Genomic DNA, 23,988 nt, shown 5'->3' with positions numbered 1-23,988 from the left:
TAGTTGCTATCAATTTTGTTGAGTTTGGTTCACTTTTATTTGAAGTTACTAAAAATTTCAGAATTTTTCAGAAAATAATGAAGAGATTTTTGAGGGGCTCATCGAGCCGAAGCTCGAAGGAAAAGCAAAATGAAGAAGCAAAGAGGCCCAAATATAATCTGCCTCGCATCGCGGAGGTTCGGCCGTGTGAATGGCCTTGTGATGATTTCTTGAGAGCAGCCGGGATTTATGATGATTTCTATGAATTGGCTGAGAATGCAGGCCTCACCGCCTTCCTCCACGACCAGCGCGAACAGTATCTCTTACTCACCAATATCTTTGTGCAAAACTTTCATTTCCATGCTAGGAGCTCACCACCTACGGTGGAGTTTTATTTATATGATGAGCATAAGGAGATGTCACTTCATGATTTTTGTCGGGTTTGTTTGATCCCTTTCGAGGGCATCATAGAGGAACCACATCGCGGCGATGTGGATGGGTTTATTGATACCATCACTGTAGGGGAAACGAGGAAGGTTTCCGATGCACGAACTACTAGCATACACTTTCCTGTTCTACGTTACTTTGCTATATTTGCTAGTAGATGCTTAATTGGGCGCGGAAACTGTGGAAACCTGAGTGCCCCTGATATTGTTATTTTGTGCCACGCCTTATTTCGTGATGATACATTCAGCATGGGTGCTATTATTGCAAAGCGGTTAAATCTTAACCGTACTAAGGGCCCCGTCTTTGGAGGCATCTTCGCCTCGCGCCTAGCTGCACATTTTAACATACCTATTAGGCATTATGAGAAGGAAGAAAAATTGCTGCCTCCTGTTTATTTAGATTATAAGAGTATGGTAGCACACGATTTTATTGTTAAGAATAGGGAAAATGAGCTCAAATACAAATTGTTCTTTGATAAACATCATCCTGAGACTATTACCCTACCTGCTCCTTCCTTGTTTGATTTATCTGCAGGCAAGTACCTTGTTCCGTTGGAGGCTATTCACGCCTACCGGAACCCTACATCAGCCACAGAGCCAGAGTCGGAACCACAAGTTGATCCTCCACGACAGTCTAATTACCAGTGGGATCCGGAGATGATTGCCAACCAGTGGCAATCAGAGTCTTCTTCTTCGCAGTACGACCCCAACTATTACTATGGATATCCGCCAGGCCAACCGTGGCCATAGACCAACTTAGGCCAAAAGCCTAAGCTTGGGGGAGTACGTATTTCCCACCGACATTACATTCATGTTCACACACTCATTGCTAGATGTCGGTGCTCATACTTTTTCATTGTAATATCCATGCTAGTTTATTTCCTTTTTATGCTTTCTTCTTGTGTGTTTAATAAACCTTAAGAAAAACCAAAAAAATTAGTTGTAGCTTTTAGTTTTACTTTCCATGCTTGTAGTAGTAATTAAAAAGAAAACCCAAAAAGATTGCTTGTTCTTCTTTTGCTTGTTGGGAGCTTTCCCGTGTAAATAGTTTTATTTCTTTTCTTTTCTTTGGGGGTCGATAGGAGAAGACCATGATTAAATTGTTGAAGTGGCTCTTATATGCATTATTGTTGATCTGACAAAAGAGCCCATATTGCCTTGTCTTCTCCTGTTTATTGAATGCTTGCAGATTCCAGCTTAGTCCAATGCACGCGCACTATTATTATTATCCACATCATTCGGTCGTGCAAGTGAAAGGCAATTATGACGATATATGATGGACTGATTGAGATGGGAGAAGCTGGTATGAACTCGACCTCTCTTGTTTTTGTAAATATGATTAGTTCATCGTTCCTGATTCAGCCTATTATGAATAAACATGTTTGCAATGACAATTAGAGATCATAGTTTCTTATGCCATGCTTAATTAGCTAGGAGCTTATAATGGTTTACCTTGCGTGCCAACATGCTATTAAAATGGTTGTGATGTGGTATGATAGGGTGGTATCCTCTTTTGAACGATTCGAGTGGCTTGACTTGGCACATGTTCACGCATGTAGTTGAAACAAAATCAACATAGCCTCTACGATATTTATGTTCATGGTGCATTATATCCTACTCATGCTTGCATTCGGTGTTGATTAATTTTAATGCATGTTCATGACTGTTGTCGCTCTCTAGCTGGTCGCTTCCCAGTCTTTTTCTAGCCTTCACCTGTACTAAGCGGGAATACTGCTTGTGCATCCAATCCCATAAACCCCAAAGTTATTCCATATGAGTCCACCATACCTACCTATATACGGTATCTACCTGCCGTTCCAAGTAAATTTGTATGTGCCAAACTCTAAACCTTCAAATAAATATCCTGTTTTGTATGCTCGAATAGCTCATGTATCAACTAGGGCTGTCCGTATCTTCCATGTTAGGCGGGTTATTCTCAAGAGGAGTGGACTCCGCTCCTCACTCACGAGAAAATGGCTGGTCACCGGGATGCCCAGTCCCATGCTTTATGCAAATCAAATCAAAATAATTGCAAACAAAACTCCCCCTGGGACTCTTGTTAGTTGGAGGCACTCGTTGTTTCGAGCAAGCCATGGATTGATGCTTGTTGGTGGAGGGGGAGTATAAACTTTACCATTCTGTTTGGGAACCGCCTATAATGTGTGTAGCATGGAAGATATCGCCATCTCTTGGTTGTTATGTTGACAATGAAAGTATACCGCTCAAAATATTATTCATCTCTATTTCAAAACCGAGCTCTGGCACCTCTACAAATCCCTGCTTCCCTCTGCGAAGGGCCTATCTATTTACTTTTATGTTGAGTCATCATCCTCTTATTAAAAAGCACCAGTTGGAGAGCACCACTGTCATTTGCATTCATTACTGTTAGTTTACATTGAGTATGACTTGACTGGATCTCTTTTACCATGAATTACAATGTCTAGTCAGTCCTTGATCTTTAAAGGTGCTCTGCATTTATGTTTTGCGGTCTCAGAAAGGGCTAGCGAGATACCATCTTGTTATATCATATTATGATTGTTTTGAGAAAGTGTTGTCATCCGAGATTTATTATTATTGCTCGCTAGTTGATTATGCCATTGATATGAGTAAACATGAGTCGTAAGCGTTATTGTGAATATGGTTAGTTTATAATCTTTGCTGAAAACTTGAATGCTGGCTTTACATATTTACAACAACAAGAGCAAACAGAGTTTGTAAAAGTTTTTCTTTATCACTTTCAGTTTGTCAACTGAATTGCTTGAGGACAAGCAAAGGTTTAATCTTGGGGAGTTGATACATCTCCGTCGTATCTACTTTTCCAAACACTTTTCCCTTGTTTTGGACTCTTACGTGCATGATTTGAATGGAACTAACCCGGACTGACGCTGTTTTCAGCAGAATTGCCATGGTGTTATTTATGTGCAGAAACAAAAGTTCTCGGAATGACCTGAAACTCCACGGAGCGTATTTTTGGAAATAATAAAAAATACTGGCAAAAGATCAAGGCCAGGGGGGCCACACCCTAGCCACGAGGGTGGGGGGCGCGCCTGCCCCCCCTGGGCGAGCCCCCTACCTCGTGGGCCCCCTGGAGCTCCTCTGACCTCAACTCCAACTCTATATATTCGTGTTCGGAGAGAAAAAAAAGGAGAAGGATTCATTGCGTTTTACGATACGGAGCCGCCGCCAAGCCCTAAAATCTCTCGGGAGGGCTGATCTGGAGTCCGTTCGGGGCTTCGGAGAGGGGAATCCGTCGCCATCGTCATCATCAACCATCCTCCATCACCAATTTCATGATGCTCACCGCCGTGCGTGAGTAATTCCATCGTAGGCTTGCTAGACGGTGATGGGTTGGATGAGATTTATCATGTAATCGAGTTAGTTTTGTTAGGGTTTGATCCCTAGTATCCACTATGTTCTGAGATTGATGTTGCTATGCCTTTGCTATGCTTAATGCTTGTCACTAGGGCCCGAGTGCCATGATTTCAGATCTGAACCTATTATGTTTTCATGAATATATGAGAGTTCTTGATCCTATATTGCAAGTCTATAGTGACCTACTATGTGTTATGATCCGGCAACCCCAAAGTGACAATAATCGGGACCACTTCCAGTGATGATCGTAGTTTGAGGAGTTCATGGATTCACTATGTGTTAATGCTTTGGTCCGGTACTCTTTTAAAAGGAGGCCTTAATATCGTTTAGTTTCTGCTAGGACCCTGCTGCCACGGGAGGGGAGGACAATAGATGTCATGCAAGTTCTTTTCCATAAGCACACATGACTTTATTCGGAATACATACCTACATTACATCGATGAATTGGAGCTAGTTCTGTGTCACCCTAGGTTATGACCGTTACATGATGAACCACTTCCGGCATAATTCCCTATCACCGATCCATTGCCTACGAGCTTTCCATATATTGTTCTTCGCTTATTTACTTTTCTGTTGCTATTGTTACAATCACTACAAAATACCAAAAACATTACTTTTGCTACCGTTACCACTACTATCATATTACTTTGCTACTAAATACCTTGCTGCAGATATTAAGTTTCGAGGTGTGGTTGAATTGACAACTCAGCTGCTAATACTTGAGAATATTCTTTGGATCCCCTTGTGTCGAATCAATAAATTGGGGTTGAATACTCTACCCTCGAAAACTGTTGCAATCCCCTATACTTGTGGGTTATCACCTTGCAAGCAATGTGACTAATGAGTTAGTTGCGTGATGATGCATTACGAAACGAGTAAAGAGACTTGACGGTAAGGAGATCAAACTAGGTATTGAGATATCGATGATCGAATCTCGGGCAAGTAACATACCGATGACAAAGGTAACAACGTATGTTGTTATGCGGTTTGATCGATAAAGATCTTCGTAGAATATGTAGGAGCCAATATGAGCATCCATGTTCCGCTATTGGTTATTGGCCGGAGACATGTCTCGGTCATGTCTACATAGTTCTCGAACCCGTAGGGTCCGCACGCTTAACGTTCGGTGACGATCAATATTACGAGTTTATGTGTTTTGATGTCCGAAAATAGTTTGGAGTCCCGGATGTGATCACAGACATGATGAGGAGTCTCGAAATGTCCGAGACATTAATATTGATATATTGGACGGCTATATTTGGACACCGGAAGTGTTCCGGGTAATTTTGGAGAAAACCGGAGTGTCGGAGGGGTTACCGGAACCCCCGGGGAAGTATTGGGCCTTCGTGGGCCTCAGGGGAGAGAGAGGGCAGCATCCCAGGAGGTGGCGCGCCCCCCAAGGGGAGTCCGAATTGGACTAGGGGAGGGGGGGGGCGCGGCCCCGCTTTCCCTCTTCCTCTCCCTCTCTTTCCTTCCCCCTTTCCCCTTCCTAGTAGGACTAGGAAAGGATGAATCCTACTCCTACTAGGAGGAGGATTCCTCCTCTCCTTGGGCGCCACTAGGGCCGGCCAGCCTCCCCCTTGCTCCTTTATATACGGGGGCAGGGGGCACCCTAGGACACACAAGTTGATTGTTCCAAGCTGTGTGCGATGCCCCCTCCACCATATTCCACCTCGGTCATATCGTTGCAGTGTTTAGACAAAACGCTATGCCAGTAACTTCATCATCACCGTCATCATGCTATCGTGTTGACAAATCTCTCCCTCGAAGGTCTACTGGATCATGAGTTCGTGGGACGTCACCGAGCCAAACGTGTGCAGATCGCGGAGGTGCCGTACGTTCGGTACTAGGATCGTTCGATCGTGAAGACGTATGACTACATCAACCGCGTTATCATAACGCTTCCTCTTACGGTGTACGAGGGTATGTGGACAACACTCTCCCCTCTCGTTGCTTTGCATCACCATGATCTTGCGTGTGCGTAGGATTTTTTTTGAAATCGCTACGTTTCCCAACAGGAGTAGGATAACGTAATCTATCTGAACCAATGGAAAACATTGTCAAGCCTCTGTGTGTCTACAATCTCCCATCATTAGTCCATTTACCTAACTTGCAAGTTCCGCTTCCGCATTTTCCGCTTCATATACTTGCATGTGTAGGTGTTTTACGTAACCATAGCTAAACTTAAATGACTAAAACTAGAAAGACCTTTAGGCTATATGAGAAAAGTTTTAGTAGTAGTTTATCTACACCTTCTCTAGACTCTAACCAGTCCTACATGCCCTCTGTTCGGGTGAAGTACCTCTTCGGGTCCAAAACTATCCTTGATTATCTGTGCAAGTTAAGTCTAATACCCGCACACAAAAAGGCACCGCCAGGGGGGGGGAGCTGGACCTCATTGTTGGAGAAATGTTGCACGGAAAACAAAAATTGTCTACGCACACACAGTATCTATCCATGGAGATGCATAGCTACGAGAGGGGAGAGCATCTACATACCCTTGTAGATCACTAAGCGGAAGCTTTTATCACGCGGTTGATGTAGTCACACTCTTTGCGATCCGATCACGATCCAACCGATCTAGTGCCGAATGGACAACACCTCCGAGTTTAGCACACATGCGGCTTGATGACGTCTCCTCCTTCTTGATCTAGCAAGCGGGAGAGAAGAAGTAGATGGGATCACAACCAACGACGTGGTGGTGATGGTGGTGGTGGAGCACTGACAGCGCTTCGCTAAGCGTCGCCGGGACGAGGTGGTGGAACTACGGAGTAACGGGAGAGAGAGGGGCGCCAAGGGCTTGGTGTGTCCTCTTGGGGCGCCCCTCCCCTCTATATGTAGGTGGAAGGGCGTGGGAAACGTTCCCTCCAAGCCCTAGGGCACAGCTAAGGGGGAGAGGACTTGGACTCCATGGCATGTCCTATTCCTACTAGGACTCCTTCCTTTTTTGCCTTCCCTAGCCACATGGGCTTTTGAGGACTTGGTGCGCCTAGGCCAATAAGGCCAGGCCAATAAGGCCAGGGCACCTCCCCGCAGCCCATGCTAGCCCTTGGGTCATGGTGAACCCACTTGTGTACTTCTGGACCCCTCCGGAATCCTCTGGAACCTTCTAGAAGCTTCCCGGTACAATACCGAAAATGCTGCACCTTTTTCGGAACCCAAAATATGACTTCACATATATAAATCTTTACCTCTCAACCATTTCGAGACTCCTTGTGGCGTCCGAGATCTCATCCGGGACTCTGGACAATATTTGGTTACGACTCATCAAATATCCCAATACTACTCTAGCGTCAACAAATGTTAAGCGTGCGACCCTGCGGGTTCGGGAATTACACCTCTTCGGTCAATAACCAATAGCAGGACCTGGATTCCCATATTGATTCCATCAATAACCAATAGCGGGATCTGGATGCCCATTTTGATTCCTACATATTCCACGAAGATCTTTTATCGGTTGAACCTTTATGACAACATACGTAATTCCCTTTGTCTGTCGGTATGCTACTTGCTTGAGATTCGATCGTCGGTATCTCTATACCTAGTTCAATCTCATTACCGGGAAGTCTCTTTACTCGTTCCATAATAGATCATCTTGCAACTAACTCCTTAGTCACTTTGCTTGCAAGCTTCTTATGATGTGTATTACCGAGAGGGCCTAGAGATACCTCTCCGATACATGGAGTGACAAATCCCAATCTTGATTCACGCTAACTCACCGGGTGGGGGGAGCTGGACCTCATTGTTGGAGAAAAATTGCATGGAAAACAAAAATTTTCTACGCACACACAAGATCTATCCATGGAGATGCATAGCTACGAGAGGGGGAGAGCATCTACATACCCTTGTAGATCACTAAGAGGAAGAGTTTATCACGCGGTTGATGTAGTCGTACTCTTTGCGATCCGATCACGATCCAACCGATCTAGTGCCGAACGAACGACACCTTCGAGTTTAGCACACATGCGGTTTGATGACGTCTCCTCCTTCTTGATCAAGAAAGCAGGAAATAAGAAGTAGATGGGATCACAACCAACACTACGGCGTGGTGGTGATGGTGGTGGTGGAGCACTAACAACGCTTCACTAAGCGTCGCCGAGACGAGGCGGTGGAACTACAGAGTAACGGGAGAGAGAGGGGCGCCAAGGGCTTGGTGTGTCCTCTTGGGGCGCCCCTCCCCTCTATATATAGGTGGAGGGGCATGGGAAACATCCCCTTCAAGCCCTAGGGCGCAGCTAAGGGGGAGTGGACTTAGACTCCAAGTCCAATCCTATTCCTACTAGGACTCCTTCCTTTTTTGCATTCCCTAGCCACATGGGCTTTTGAGGACTTGGTGTGCCTAGGCCAATAAGGCCAGGGAACCTCCCCGCAGCCCATACTAGCCCTTTGGTCGTGGTGAACCCACTTATGTACTTCTGGACCCCTCCGGAATCCTCCGGAACCTTCTGGAAGCTTCCCTATACAACACTGAAAATGCTACACCTTTTCCGAAACCCAAAATATGACTTCCCATATATAAATCTTTACCTCTCAACCATTCCGAGACTCCTCGTGACGTCCAAGATCTCATCCGGGACTCTGAACAATATTTGGTTACCACTCATCAAATGTCCCAATACTACTCTAGCATCAACGAACGTTAAGCGTGCGACCCTGCGGGTTCGGGAATTATGTAGTCATGAGCGAGACACCTCTTCGGTCGATAACTAATAGCGGGACCTGGATGCTCATATTGGTTCCTACAATAACCAATAGCGGGATCAGGTGAAGGAAATATGCCCTAGAGGCAATAATAAAGTTATTATTTATTTCCTTATATTGTGATAAATGTTTATTATTCATGCTAGAATTGTATTAACCGGAAACATGATACATGTGTGAATATATAGACAAACAGAGTGTCACTAGTATGCCTCTACTTGACTAGCTCGTTGATCAAAGATGGTTATGTTTCCTAGCCATAGACATGAGTTGTCATTTGATTAACGGGATCACATCATTAGGAGAATGATGTGATTGACTTGACCCATTCCGTTAGCTTAGCACTTGATCGTTTAGTATGTTGCTATTGCTTTCTTCATGACTTATACATGTTCCTATGACTATGAGATTATGCAACTCCCGTTTACCGGAGATACTCTTTGTGTGCTACCAAACTTCACAATGTAACTGGGTGATTAGAAAGGTACTCTACAGGTGTCTCCGAAGGTACTTGTTGAGTTGGCTTATTTTGAGATTAGAATTTGTCACTCCGATTATCGGGGAGGTATCTCTGGGCCCACGGAGTAATGCACATCACTATAAGCCTTGCAAGCATTGTAACTAATGAGTTAGTTGCGGGATGATGTATTACAGAACTAGTAAAGAGACTTGCCGGTAACAAGATTGAACTAGGTATTGAGATACCGACGATCGAATCTCGGGCAAGTAACATACCGATGACAAAGGGAACAACGTATGTTGCTATGCAGTTTGACCGATAAAGGTCTTCATAGAATATGTGGGAGCCAATATGAGCATCCAGGTTCCGCTATTGGTTATTGACCAGATACGTGTCTCGGTCATGTCTACATAGTTCTCGAACCCATAGGGTCCGCACCCTTAAAGTTCGGTGACGATCAATATTATGAGTTTTTTGTGTTTTGATGTACCGAAGGTAGTTCGGAGTCCCGGATATGATCACGGACATGACAAGGAGTCTCGAAATGGTCGAGACGTAAAGATCGATATATTGGACGACTATATTCGGACACCGGAAGTGTTCCGAGTGATTTCGGAGAAAACCAGAGTGCCGGAGGGTTACCGGAACCCCCTGGGAGAAATAATGGGCCTTATGGGCCTTAGTGGAGAGAGAGAGAGAGGGCTGGCCTAGGGCAGGCCACGCGCCCCTCCCCCTCTGGTCCGAATTGGACTAGGAGAGGGGGGCGGCGCCCCCTTTCCTTCTCCCTCTCCCCCTTCCTTTCCCCCTCCTAGTAGGAGTAGGAAAGAGGGGAGTCCTACTCCTACTAGGAGGACTCCTCCTCCTGGCGCGCCATGGAGGGCCGGCCGGCCTCCCCCCTTTGCTCCTTTATATACGGGGGCAGGGGAGCACCCCATAGACACAACAATTGACCATTTATCTCTTAGCCGTGTGCGGTGCCCCCTCCACCATAATCCACCTCGATCATATCATAGGGTGCTTAGGCGAAGCCCTGCGTCGGTAGCATCATCATCACCGTCACCACGCCGTCATGCTGACGAAACTCTCCTATGAAGCTTTGCTGGATCTGAGCTCGCGTGGCGTCATCGAGTTGAACGTGTGTAGAACTCGGAGGTGCCGTGCGTTCGGTACTTGGATCAGTCGGATCGTGAAGACGTATGACTACATCAACCGCGTTGTGCTAACGCTTCCGCATTCGGTCTACGAGGGTATGTGGACACACTCTCCCCTATCGTTGCTATGCATCACCATGATCCTATGTGTGCGTAGGGATTTTTTTGAAATTACTACGTTCCCCAACAGTGGCATCCGAGCCAGGTTATTGCATAGATGTTATATGCACGAGTAGAACACAAGTGAGTTGTGGGCGATACAAGTCATACTGCTTACCAACATGTCATACTTTGGTTCAGCGGTATTGTTGGATGAAGCGGTCGGGACCGACTTTACGCGTACGCTTACGCGAGACTGGTTCTACCGACGTGCTTTGCACACAGGTGGCTGGCGGGTGTCAGTTTCTCCAACTTTAGTTGAACCAAGTGTGGCTACGCCTGGTCCTTGCGAAGGTTAAAACAGCACTAACTTGATGAACTATCGTTGTGGTTTTGATGCGTAGGTAAGAATGGTTCTTGCTCAGCCCGTAGCAGCCACGTAAAACTTGCAACAACAAAGTAGAGGACGTCTAACTTGTTTTTGGAGGGCATGTTGTGATGTGATATGGTCAAGACATGATGCTATATTTATTGTATGAGATGATCATGTTTTCTAACGGAGTTATCGGCAACTGACAGGAGACATATGGTTGTCGCTTTATTGTATGCAATGCAATCACCCTGTAATTTCTCTACTTTATCACTAAGCGGTAGCAGTAGTCGTAGAAGCAATAGTTGGTGAGACGACAACGATGCTACGATGGAGATCAAGGTGTCGCGCCGGTGACGATGGTGATCATGATGGTGCTTTGGAGATGGAGATCAAAGGCACAAGATGATGATGGCCATATCATATCACTTATATTGATTGCATGTGATGTTTATCCTTTATGCATCTTATTCTGCTTTGTTTGACGGTAGCATTATAAGATGATCTCTCACTAAAATTTAAGGTAAAAGTGTTCTCCCTGAGTATGCACCATTGCCAAAGTTCGTCGTGCCGAGACAACACGTGATGATCGGGTGTGATAAGCTCAACGTTCATCTACAACGGGTGTAAGACAGTTTTACACACACAGAATACTTGGGTTAAACTTGATGAGCCTAGCATATGCAGATATGGCCTCGGAACACTGAGACCGAAAGGTCGAGCGTGAATCATATAGTAGATATGATCAACATAGTGATGTTCACCATTGAAAACTACTCCATTTCACGTGATGATCGGTTATGGTTTAGTTGATATGGATCACGTGATCACTTAGATGATTAGAGGGATGTCTAAGTGGGAGTTCTTAAGTTATATGATTAATTGAACTTAAATTTATCATGAACTTAGTACCTGATAGTATTTTTCTTGTCTATGTTATTGTAGATAGATGGCCCGTGCTGTTGTTCCATTGAATTTTAATGCATTCCTTGAGAAAGCAAAGTTGAAAGATGATGGTAGCAATTACACGGACTGGGTCCGTAACTTGAGGATTATCCTCATTGCTGCACAGAAGAATTACGTCCTGGAAGCACCGCTAGGTGCCAGGCCTGTTGCAGATGCTGTTGATGACATTAAGAACGTCTGGCAGAGTAAAGATGATGACTACTCGATAGTTCAGTGTGCCATGCTTTACGGCTTAGAACCGGGACTATAACGATGTTTTGAACGTCATGGAGCATATGTGATGTTCCAGGAGTTGAAGTTAATGTTTCAAGCAAATGCCCGGATTGAGAGATATGAAGTCTCCAATAAGTTCTATAGCTGCAAGATGGAGGAGAATAGTTTTGTTAGTGAACATATACTCAAAATGTCTAGGTATCATAACCACTTGACTCAACTAGGAGTTAATCTTCCTATTGATAGTGTCATTGACAGAGTTCTTCAATCACTGCCACCAAGCTACAAGAGCTTTGTGATGAACTATAATATGCAAGGGATGAATAAGACAATTCCCGAGCTCTTCGCAATGCTAAAGGCAGCAGAGGTAGAAATCGAGAAGGAGCATCAAGTGTTGGTGGTCAACAAGACCACCAGTTTCAAGAAAAAAAGGTAAAGGGAAGAAGAAGGGGAACTTCAAGAAGAATAGCAAACAAGTTGCTGCTCAGGAGAAGAAACCCAAGTCTGGACCTAAGCTTGAGACTGAGTGCTTCTATTGCAAACAGACTGGTCACTCGAAGCGGAACTGCCCCAAGTATTTGGCGGATAAGGATGGCAAGGTGAACAAAGGTATATTTGATATACATGTTATTGATGTGTACCTTACTAGAGCTCGCAGTAGCACCTGGGTATTTGATACTGGTCCTGTAGCTAATATTTGCAACTCAAACAGGGACTACGGATTAAGCGAAGACTGGCTAAGGACGAGGTGACGATGCACGTGGGAAATGGCTCCAAAGTCGATGTGATCACCGTCGGCACGCAACCTCTACATCTACCTTCGGGATTAGTTTTAGACCTGAATAATTGTTATTTGGTGCCAGTGTTGAGCATGAACATTATATCTGGATCTTGTTTGATGCGAGACGGTTATTCATTTAAATCTGAGAATAATGGTTGTTCTATTTATATGAGTAATATCTTTTATGGTCATGCACCCTTTAAGAGTGGTCTATTTGTGTTAAACCTCGATAGTAGTGACACACATATTCATAATGTTGAAGCCAAAAGATGCAGAGTTGATAATGATAGTGCAACTTATTTGTGGCACTGCCGTTTAGGTCATATTGGTGTAAAGCGCATGAAGAAACTCCATACTGATGGACTTCTGGAATCACTTGATTATGAATCACTTGGTACTTGCGAACCATGCCTCATGGGCAAGACGACTAAAACGCCGTTCTCCGGAACAATGGAGCGAGCAACAGACTTGTTGGAAATCATACATACTGATGTATGTGGTCCGATGAATATTGAGGCTCGCAGCGGGTATCGTTATTTTCTCACCTTCACAGATGATTTAAGCAGACATGGGTATATCTACTTGATGAAACATAAGTCTGAAACATTTGAAAAGTTCAAAGAATTTCAGAGTGAAGTGGAAAATCATCATAACAAGAAAATAAAGTTTCTACGATTTGATCATGGAGGAGAATATTTGAGTTATGAGTTTGGTCTACATTTGAAACAGTGCGGAATAGTTTCGCAACTCACGCCACCTGGAACACCACAACGTAATGGTGTATCCAAACATCGTAATCATACTTTACTAGATATGGTGCAGTCTATGATGTCTCTTACTGATTTACCGCTATCGTTTTGGGGTTATGCTTTAGAGACGACTGCATTCACGTTAAATAGGGCACCATCAAAATCCGTTGAGACGACGCCTTATGAACTATGGTTTGACAAGAAACCAATGTTGTCATTTCTTAAAGTTTGGGGCTGCGATGCTTATGTGAAAAAGCTTCAACCTGATAAGCTCGAACCCAAATCGGAGAAATGTGTCTTCATAGGATAACCAAAGGAAACTGTTGGGTACACCTTCTATCACAGATCCGAAGGCAAGACATTTGTTGCTAAGAATGGATCCTTTCTAGAGAGAGAGTTTCTCTCGAAAGAAGTGAGTGGGAGGAAAGTAGAACTTGATGAGGTAACTGTACCTGCTCCCTTATTGGAAAGTAGTTCATCACAGAAACCGGTTCCTGTGACACATACACCAATTAGTGAGGAAGCCAATAATGATGATCATGAAACTTCAAATCAAGTTACTACCGAACCTCGTAGGTCAACCAGAGCAAGATCCGCACCAGAGTGGTACGACAATCCTGTTCTGGAGGTCATGTTACTTGACCATGACGAACCTACGAACTATGAGGAAGCGATGATGAGCCCAGATTCTGTAAAATGGCTTGAGGCCATGAAATCTTAGATGGGATCCATGTATGAGAACAAAGTGTGGACTTTAGTTGACTTGCCCGATGATCGGCAAGCCATCGAGAATAAATGGATCTTCAAGAAGAAGACAGACGCTGACGGTAATGTTGCTGTCTACAAAGCTCGACTTGTTGCGAAAGGTTTTTGACAAGTTCAAGGAGTTGACTACAATGAGACTTTCTCACCCGTAGCGATGCTTTAGTCCGTCCGAATCATGTTAGCTATTGCCGCATTTTATGATTATGAAATTTGGCAAATGGATGTAAAGACTGCATTCCTGAATGGATTTCTGGAAGAAGAGTTGTATATGATGCAACCTGAAGGTTTTATCGATCCAAAAGGTGCAAGCAAAGTGTGCAATCTCCAGCGATCCATTTATGGACTGGTGCAAGCCTCTCGGAGTTGGAATAAACATTTTGATAGTGTGATCAAAGCATATGGTTTTATACAGACTTTTGGAGAAGCCTGTATTTACAAGAAAGTGAGTGGGAGCTCTGTAGCTTTTCTAATATTATATGTGGATGACATATTGTTGATTGGAAATGATATAGAATTCTGGATAGCATAAAAGGATACTTGAATAAGAGTTTTTCAATGAAAGACCTCGGTGAAGCTACCTACATATTGGGCATCAAGATCTATAGAGATAGATCAAGACGCTTAATTGGACTTTCACAAAGCACATACCTTGACAAAGTTTTGAAGAAGTTCAAAATGGATCAGGCAAAGAAATGGTTCTTGCATGTGTTACAAGGTGTGAAGTTGAGTAAGACTCAATGCCAGACCACTGCAGATGATAGAGAGAAAATGAAAGATGTTCCTTATGCTTCAGCCATAGGCTCTATCATGTATGCAATGCTGTGTACCAGACCTGATGTGTGCCTTGCTATTAGTTTAGCAAGGAGGTACCAAAGTAATCCAGGAGTGGATCACTGGATAGCAGTCAAGAACATCCTGAAGTACTTGAAAAGGACTAAGGATATGTTTCTCGTTTATGGAGGTGACAATGTACTCATCATAAATGGTTACGTTGATGCAAGCTTTGACACTGATCCGGATGATTCTAAATCGCAAACCGGATACGTGTTTATATTGAACGGAGGAGCTGTCAGTTGGAGCAGTTCTAAACAGAGCGTCGTGGCAGGATCTACATGTGAAGCGGAGTACATTGCTGCTTCGGAAGCAGCAAATGAAGGAGTCTGGATGAAGGAGTTCATATCCGATCTAGGTGTCATACCTAGTGCATCGAGTCCAATGAAAATATTTTGTGACAATAGTGGTGCAATTGCCTTGGCAAAGGAATCCAGATTTCGCAAGAGAACCATGCACATCGAGAGACGCTTCAACTCCATCCGGGATCAAGTCCAGGTGGGAGACATAGAGATTTGCAAGATACATACAGATCTGAATGTTGCAGACCCGTTGACTAAGCCTCTTCCACGAGCAAAACATGATCAACACCAAGGCTCCATGGGTGTTAGAATCATTACTGTGTAATCTAGATTATTGACTCTTGTGCAAGTGGGAGACTGAAGGAAATATGTCCTAGAGGCAATAATAAAGTTATTATTTATTTCCTTATATCATGATAAATTTTTATTATTCATGCTAGAATTGTATTAACCGGAAACATGATACATGTGTGAATACATAGACAAACAGAGTGTCACTAGTATGCCTCTACTTGACTAGCTCGTTGATTAAAGATGGTTATGTTTCCTAGCCATAGACATGAGCTGTCATTTGATTAACGGGATCACATCAGTAGGAGAATGATGTGATTGACTTGACCCATTCCGTTAGCTTAGCACTTGATCGTTTAGTATGTTGCTATTGCTTTCTTCATGACTTAGACATGTTCCTATGACTATGGGATTATGCAACTCCCGTTTACCGAAGGAACACTTTGTGTACTACCAAACGTCACAATGTAACTGGGTGATTATAAAGGTACTCTATAGCTGTCTCCGAAGGTACTTGTTGAGTTGGCATATTTCGAGATTAGGATTTGTCACTCCGATTGTCGGGGAGGTATCTCTGGGCCCACTCAGTAATGCACATCACTATAAGCCTTGCAAGCATTGTAACTAATGAGTTAGTTACATGATGATGTATTACAGAACGAGTAAAGAGACTTGCCGGTAACGAGATTGAACTAGGTATTGAGATACTGACGATCGAATCTCGGGCAAGTAACATACTGATGACAAAGGGAACAACGTATCTTGTTATGCGGTTTGACCGATAAAGATCTTCGTGGAATATGTGGGAGCCAATATGAGCATCCAGGTTCCGCTATTTGTTATTGACCGGATACGTGTCTCGGTCATGTCTACATAGTTCTCGAACCCGTAGGGTCCGCACGCTTAAAGTTCGGTGACGATCGGTATTATGAGTTTTTGTGTTTTGATGTACGAAGGTAGCTCGGATCCCCGGATATGATCACGGACATGACGAGGAGTCTCGAAATGGTCGAGATGTAAAGATCGATATATTGGACGACTATATTCGGACACTGAAAGTGTTCCGGGTGATTCCGAAGAAAACCGGAGTGCCGGAGGGTTACCGGACCCCCCCGGGAGAAATAATGGGCCTTATGGGACTTAGTGGAGAGAGAGAGGGCTGGCCTAGGGCAGGCCGCGCGCCCCTCCCCCTCTGGTCCGAATTGGACTAGGAGAGGGGGGGGCACCCCCCTTTCCTTCTTCCTCTACCCTTCCTTTCCCCCTCCTAGTAGGAGTAGGAAAGAGGGGAGTCCTACTCCTACTAGGAGGAGGACTCCTCCTCCTGGCGCGCCATAGAGGGCTGGACGGCCTCCCCCCTTTGCTCCTTTATATACAGGGGCAGGGGAGCACCCCATAGACACAACAATTGATCATTGATCTCTTAGCCGTGTGCGGTGCCCCTCTCCACCACAATCCACCTCGATCATATCGTAGCGGTGCTTTGGCGAAGCCCTGCGTCGGTAGCATCATCATCACCGTCACTACGCCAACATGCTCACGAAACTCTCCCGTGAAGCTTTGCTAGATCGGAGCTCGCGGGACGTCATCGAGTTGAACGTGTGCAGAACTCGGAGGTGCCGTGCGTTCGGTACTTGGATCGGTCGGATCGTGAAGAAGTACGACTACATCAACCACATTGTGCTAACGCTTCCGCATTCGGTTTACGAGGGTACATGGACACACTCTCCCCTCTCGTTGCTATGCATCATCATGATCCTGTGTGTGCATAGGGATTTTTTTTGAAATTACTACGTTCCCCAACATCTGGATGCCCATATTGATTCCTACATATTCCGCGAAGATCTTTTATCGGTTGAACCTTTATGACAACATACATAATTCCCTTTGTCTGTCGGTATGTTACTTGCCTGCGATTCGATCGTCGGTATCTCTATACCTAGTTCAATCTCGTTACCGGCAAGTCTTTTTACTTGTTCTATAATACATCATCCTGCAACTAACTCCTTAGTCACTTTGCTTGCAAGCTTCTTATGATGTGTATTACCGAGAGGGCCTAGAGATACCTCTTCGATACACGGAGTGACAAATCCCAATCTCGATTCACGCCAACTCAACAGACACCTTTGGAGATACCTGTAGAGCATCTTTATGATCACCCAGTTACGTTGTAACGTTTGATAGCACACAAGGTATTCCTCCGGTATCCGGGAGTTGCATGATCTCATGGTCGAAGGAACATGTATTTGACTTTAAGAAAGCAGTAGTAATAAACTGAACGATCATATGCTAAGCTAACGGATGGGTCTTGTCCATCACATCATTCTTCTAATGATGTGATCGCATTATCAAATGACAACTCATGTCTATGGTTAGAAATCCTTAACTATCTTTGATCAACGAGCTAGTCTAGTAGAGGTTCGCTAGGGACATGGTATTTGTTTATGTATGCACACATGTATTTAAATTTCCGATCAATACAATTCTTGCATGAATAATAAACCTTTATCATGATTAAGGAAATATAATAATAATTATTTTATTATTGCCTCTAGGGCAAATTCCCATCACTCATATTACCCTGACGCACCACTTTAACACTATGTAAAATTTTGAACCAACGGCATATTAAATAAAGGTGTGTTTGGCAGCTTCTAGAACACATTAGAAATAACAGAAGACGACGAGTAAAACCAAAATGTAGCCATCAAAATGCTTACTATGTGTTAAAACATAGGGCAAATTTACTTGAAAAGGATGTCATGCATTTCCAAATTCTAAAATACATCATCAGACATCAAGGTTCAGTAACCTACGAGATTAAATATGGAATTAAACGTTCAAGTATGACATAATAAAATGGTCAAATGAAAGTACTTAATGGCTATTTTAAGTGAAAAGACAAACCCTGATGCACTGACCTTGGGCCAACCTGATGCACAAGGTCCTTTAAGTGGTAGGTAGTAGTAAAAAAAGTTTGGACGTATTACCGTGCATGAGGGTTGGCCCAATGGGCTCTGCCTGAACACCATATGCAACTCTACCAAAAATTGTGTAAGTCTTAAAATTATTATTCAGAGGAAAAACCATAAGAAAGTGGTCAAAAAAAGTTTTGAACGTATCATGTACGTGTATCATCTAAGATTGATTAATCTTAGGTCACCTAGATCTTGTTAGTACATTTTTGTCAACCTTAAGAAGAAGAAACATGAGCCCTGGGCGACTCGGGCGCAGACGCGAATACCTAGTGTTGGGTATAATGTATATTAGTAAGTATTGGATAGACTAGAATTTGTTTCTGCCTTGTCTTGTACTTCAATTTGGTCATTGTATTCCTATATATATGCCCATGAGGCTCCAACAATACAACAACTATTTCACCAAACCTCTCTCTCCCTTCCAACATGGTATCACTTTCCGGGTTCTAAACCCTAGCTGCCCGTAGCTTCCGCTCCGCACGCCGCCCCCGGGGCGGTTGGCCTTCATGACCGCCCGCGGGGGCCGCGCCGCCCGTACCTAGGGTTCGTCCGCTGGTCGTGTTGGCCGGCTGCCCTAAGAGTCGTTTTCCCGATCCGTTGATCGGCGTCTCTCTCTCTCTGGTCTTTTTGATCGGAGTTTACTTTCTGGTTTTCCAATCTAAGATCAGTTTGCGTCGCCCGTCGCCGCCGTCGACCCTCGGACGCTTCTACTCCGACTTTGGCATCGACTATACCGGCCTCTTCTCCGACACGCCGACCTTGCGTGATGCGGCGGCCCGTAGCGGCTGTCATCCGCGCAGCCGTCCGCTATTGTTCTGCGCCGCCTGTCATCGCCTTGATCTGATCCGGACTACTCCACCGACCCGTATCCATACAACTTGGTTGCATCATGCTGCTTCACGGCGTGTGCTGCTGGTGCAGTGCATTGACCATGGTGCCGCGCAGCGTCGTCACTTCATCTGTCGTGCGCTAGTGCTGCCCTTGTATGGTGCGGAGCTCCATCGCTCATATGGGTGCATGGCACCCGTGCTGGCCATTGGCACTTGGTGCACCCGGTTGCACCTCGTGCTTGGCTCGTGGCACTAGCACGTGCGATCAGCACCTGTGTGTTGCGCGTGTATCCGGCGGCTCAGGTTCTATCACGTCCAGACGCGCGACCCACTCCGAGCAGCTACCTCGACTCCGCGGCGTTTGGACTGATCATCCGAGCGTACGTGATCTGCTTCATCCGCACCACGACCGAGCTGATCAGTTGGTTGCGTGTGCCTTCGTACGTTGTGTGAAGATTGTCATCGAGTATAATGCGCCTCTACACCGATCGAGCAATGGGTTGCCGCTGCATCGCCCTATCGGGCCGCAGCGCCGCCGCCCCATGGTTTTTCTTCCGACTGCACCGACTCGCGTCACCGCTGCGTCGTTTCTTCGGGCCGTAGTGCCGCGGCCCGCGGTTCACCGCCGGCCCGAGGCTTCCGCTCTAGGCCGTCTTCGTGGCTGCGCCGACCCTCGCATCGCCACTGCGACGCCCCGTCTGGCCGTAGCGAGCGTGGCACGTGATCCATGCCGCCGCCCGAGGCCGTCTCCGCGGTTGCACCGACCCGCCCTCCGCCGCTGCGCCGTCCCTTTGGGTCGTCGGGCCATGGCCCACGGTCCCCGCAACCGCTCCGAGGTCTTCCGCCGTCATCCCGACCTGCTCGCCGCCGCTGCGTCGCCCCTTCGGGCCGTAGCGTCACGGCTCGCGGTCCCCCGCCGTCTCCGCGCTCGACCTCCCGTGGTATGCGTCGCGCCGCCTCCCTTGGCGCGGAAACACCATTGTCCGCGCCGATCTTCGTCACGCTGTCAGGGTTCTTCGCCTATTTCGAGCATCGCCGCCGCGCTCCTAACCTAGCCGACGCCGCCGTCAGGCCGCCGCCGCCGCTCTTCTTCTTCTGCCGCCGCCGCTACCCCAGTAGCCGCCGTAGCGGCCCGTCCACCCCGTTCGTCTTCGTACAACACCAGCTCGTCGCTAGCGTCGTCGTCATCTACCCCGACCACTTCGTCTACTCCGACAACCGCGGGCGACATCAGCCCCGCGCTGATTGGCGCCGCAACTGTCGTCGAGTCCTTCTCTGCTGGCTTCTCCGACTTCTCCGACATGGCGTACAACTCGTGTAGGTCTCAGTCTACGCATGCCCGATGCTGGCAACACCGATATGTGCCTTCCTCCACGACGTGTCCCCGGGCCTGGCAAGCCTGGTGCGGCGCTTCGTCAACTTCGTATTCGTCCGTCTACGCATGTCTGGTGCTGGCAACACCGATGTGTGCCTTCGTCCATGATGTGTCCCCGGGCTTGGCAAACCCGCCGCGATGCGTCGTCAACAACGTCTTCCTTCCGGCGCACCACTACTTCGACACCACTGCGCCCATCTCTAACTCGACGCCTCCTTGTGCCCGCGGCTCCATGGCGACTTCATCGACACCGGCTACCTCGACTCGACATCGACCACGGCGTTTTTTCGCACGGCTACCTCGACCACGGCTCCATCACCTACGCTCTCGACTACCACGACAAACAGCACAAAGGGCTATCGCCTTGCTTGAGCAACCTCGTCGGATGCCACTCCAGCCACGACTCTGCGATGCATCGACCGTTACAACTTGGGGGGTGTCCGTCGGCTTGCCTTTGGATTCTTCTCCAGTCTCACCGTCTGCGTCACTATCATTGTGACTGCAGGGGGATGTGGAGTATAATGTATATTAGAAAGTATAGGATAGACTAGGATTTGTTCCTGCCTTGTCTTGTACTCCAAGTTGGTCATTGTACTCCTATATATATGCTCATGAGGCTCAACCAATACAACACCTATTCCACCAAACCTCTCTCTCCCTTCCAACACCTAGCGCCGCCGCGGCCCCATTCTCCTCTCCTTGCTGCGTCGCCGCCGGATGATGATGCCGGGAAAATCCTGCGCGGCTGACGGTGGCGGCGGGGTGCCTCCTCGCGGCGGCCTTCGGTTTGTAGGGCGGCAGATCCGGCGGCGCGTCAGCACGTGTCGGGACTTGGCCGGGTCCTGGCAACCGGTATCCGTTCTCGGCGTCCTTGCGTGGGGCGCGGCGGCAGTTACGGGCGGCATGGCAGCGACCAGCGAGGCTATGTCGGGGCGTGTGGCTTGTGTGGCGTGGTGGCGAGATGCTTTTGCTTGTGTGGCGGCTGGGCTGTTGCTAGGCGTGCGTGCTTGCCATAGGGCGTCTCGGTGGAGATTGGCCAGGGGCCGTGGGTGCTGTAGCCAAGATGGCCGTGGCTTCATGGTTCTTGGTTGCCGGACAAATATGCTTTTCATGCTTCAGATCCGGCTATGCCGGCCCTTGGTTGATTGGCTTGGACGGAGCTTTCTACGGAGATGTGGCAATTGATGGTGACGTGTTGTGCTGTCGGTGTTGGTCCGTATGGTGATCACTTCAGCCTGCAGTAACGGCCTTGATACGTTTCCAACGTATCTATAATTTTTAATTGCTCGATGCTATATTATCTACTGTTTTGGACTATATTAGGCTTTATTTTTCACTTTTATATTTTTTTAGACTAACATATTAACCAGAGGCCCAGCCCAGAATTGCTGTTTTTTTTGCCTATTTCAGTGTTTCGGATAAACAGAATATCAAACGGAGTCCAAACGGAATAAAATCTTCGGAAACGTGATTTTCGCACCGAATGTGATCCAGGAGACTTGAACCCTACTGTAAGGGATCAAAGAGGTGGTCACGAGGATCGGGGGGGCGCCCCGGCGCGCCCCCCTGCCTCGTGGGCCCCTCGATGCTCCACCGACGTACTCCTTCCTCCTATATATACACACTTACCCCAAACGATCAGAACAGGAGCCAAAAACCTAATTCCACCGCCACAACTTTCTGTATCCACGAGATCCCATCTTGGGGCCTGTTCCGAAGCTCCGCCGGAAGAGGGCCGTCATCACGGAGGGCTTCTACACCATCCTAGCCCCTCCGATAAAGTGTGAGTAGTTTACCTCAGACCTTCGGGTCCATACTTAGTAGCTAGATGCCTTCTTCTCTCTCTTTGAATCTCAATACAAAGTTCTCCCCCTCTCTTGTGGAGATCTATTCGATGTAATCTTCTTTTTGCGGTGTGTTTGTTGAGACCGATGAATTGTGGGTTTATAATCAAGTCTATCTATGAATAATATTTGAATCTTCTCTGAATTCTTTTATGCATGATTGGTTATCTTTGCAAGTCTCTTCAAATTATCCGTTTGGTTTGGCCAACTAGATTGGTAGTTCTTGCCATGGGACAGAAGGGGCAGCAAGGCACGTATTGTATCGTTGCCATCAAGGATAACAAGATGGGGTTTATTTCATATTGCATGAATTTATCTCTCTACATCATGTCATCTTGCGTAAGGCGTTACTCTGTTTTTAACTTAATACTCTAGATGCATGCTGGATAGCGATCGATGAGTGGAGTAATAGTAGTAGATGCAGAATCATTTCGATCTACTTGTCACAGACGTGATGCCTATATACATGATCATGCCTAGATATTTTCATAATTATGCACAATTCTATCAATTGCTCAACAGTAATTTGTTCATCCACCGTAGAATACTTATGCTCTTGAGAGAAGCCACTAGTAAAACCTATGGCCCCCAGGTCTATTCTCATCATATCAATCTCCATTACTTTTATATTGTTTTGCTATTTACTTTGCCTTTACTTTTTACTTTGCATCTTTATATCAAAAATACCAAAAATATTCTATCTATCAGATCTCACTCTCGTAAGTGGCTGTGAAGGGCTTGACAACCCCTAATCGCGTTGGTTGCGAGTAGCTATCGCTTTGTGCAGGTACGAGGGACTTGAGCGTGGGCTCCTACTGGATTGATACCTTGGTCCCCAAAAACTGAGGGAAATACTTACGCTACTCTGCTGCATCATCCCTTCCTCTTCGGGGAAAACCAACGCAAGCTCAAGACGTAGCAAGAAGGATTTCTGGCGCCGTTGCCGGGGAGTCTACGCAAAAAGTCAATATACCAGAGTTATGACCGGCATAGGGGCTTAGCCTAGTGGGTTATGGCCCAAGTATCTTAATTAGGGGCTTAGCCCAATTATCTTATCGTATTAGGATCGTTTGCTTAGGAGTGAAGTAAACCTCTCTATATAAGGAGAGGAGATGTATCAATCTAATCAAGTAAGAAGCAATCAATATTTGCTCGGCTTCCCTTAGGGAGCCGGGAGACCTAAACCCTAGCCGCCTCCTGCTTTCGCCGCCGCTGCTCCTATCGCAAGGACGGCGCCATGCCGCCGGCCGCCGCGCACCAGCCCTCGCCCTCCCCCCTCCTTCTCCTACAACCTACGCCCTAGATCCGGTAGGGCCCTAGCTCCTACCAATTTGGTATCCAGAGACTTGGGTCCAATCATGTCTTCGTCAACACCATCGCCGCCGCTGCCCGTCTCCACCTCCGCGCCGATGACCACCACCAGGGTCTCCACGCTGTCGGGCCCGTTCACCACCGCAGGCTCCTCACCGCACTCGGCCCCCATCACTT

The sequence above is a fragment of the Triticum aestivum genome, chromosome 1A (assembly GCF_018294505.1).
Source record: "Triticum aestivum cultivar Chinese Spring chromosome 1A, IWGSC CS RefSeq v2.1, whole genome shotgun sequence".
Taxonomy (NCBI): domain Eukaryota; kingdom Viridiplantae; phylum Streptophyta; class Magnoliopsida; order Poales; family Poaceae; genus Triticum; species Triticum aestivum.
This window is presented reverse-complemented; position numbering follows the sequence as displayed.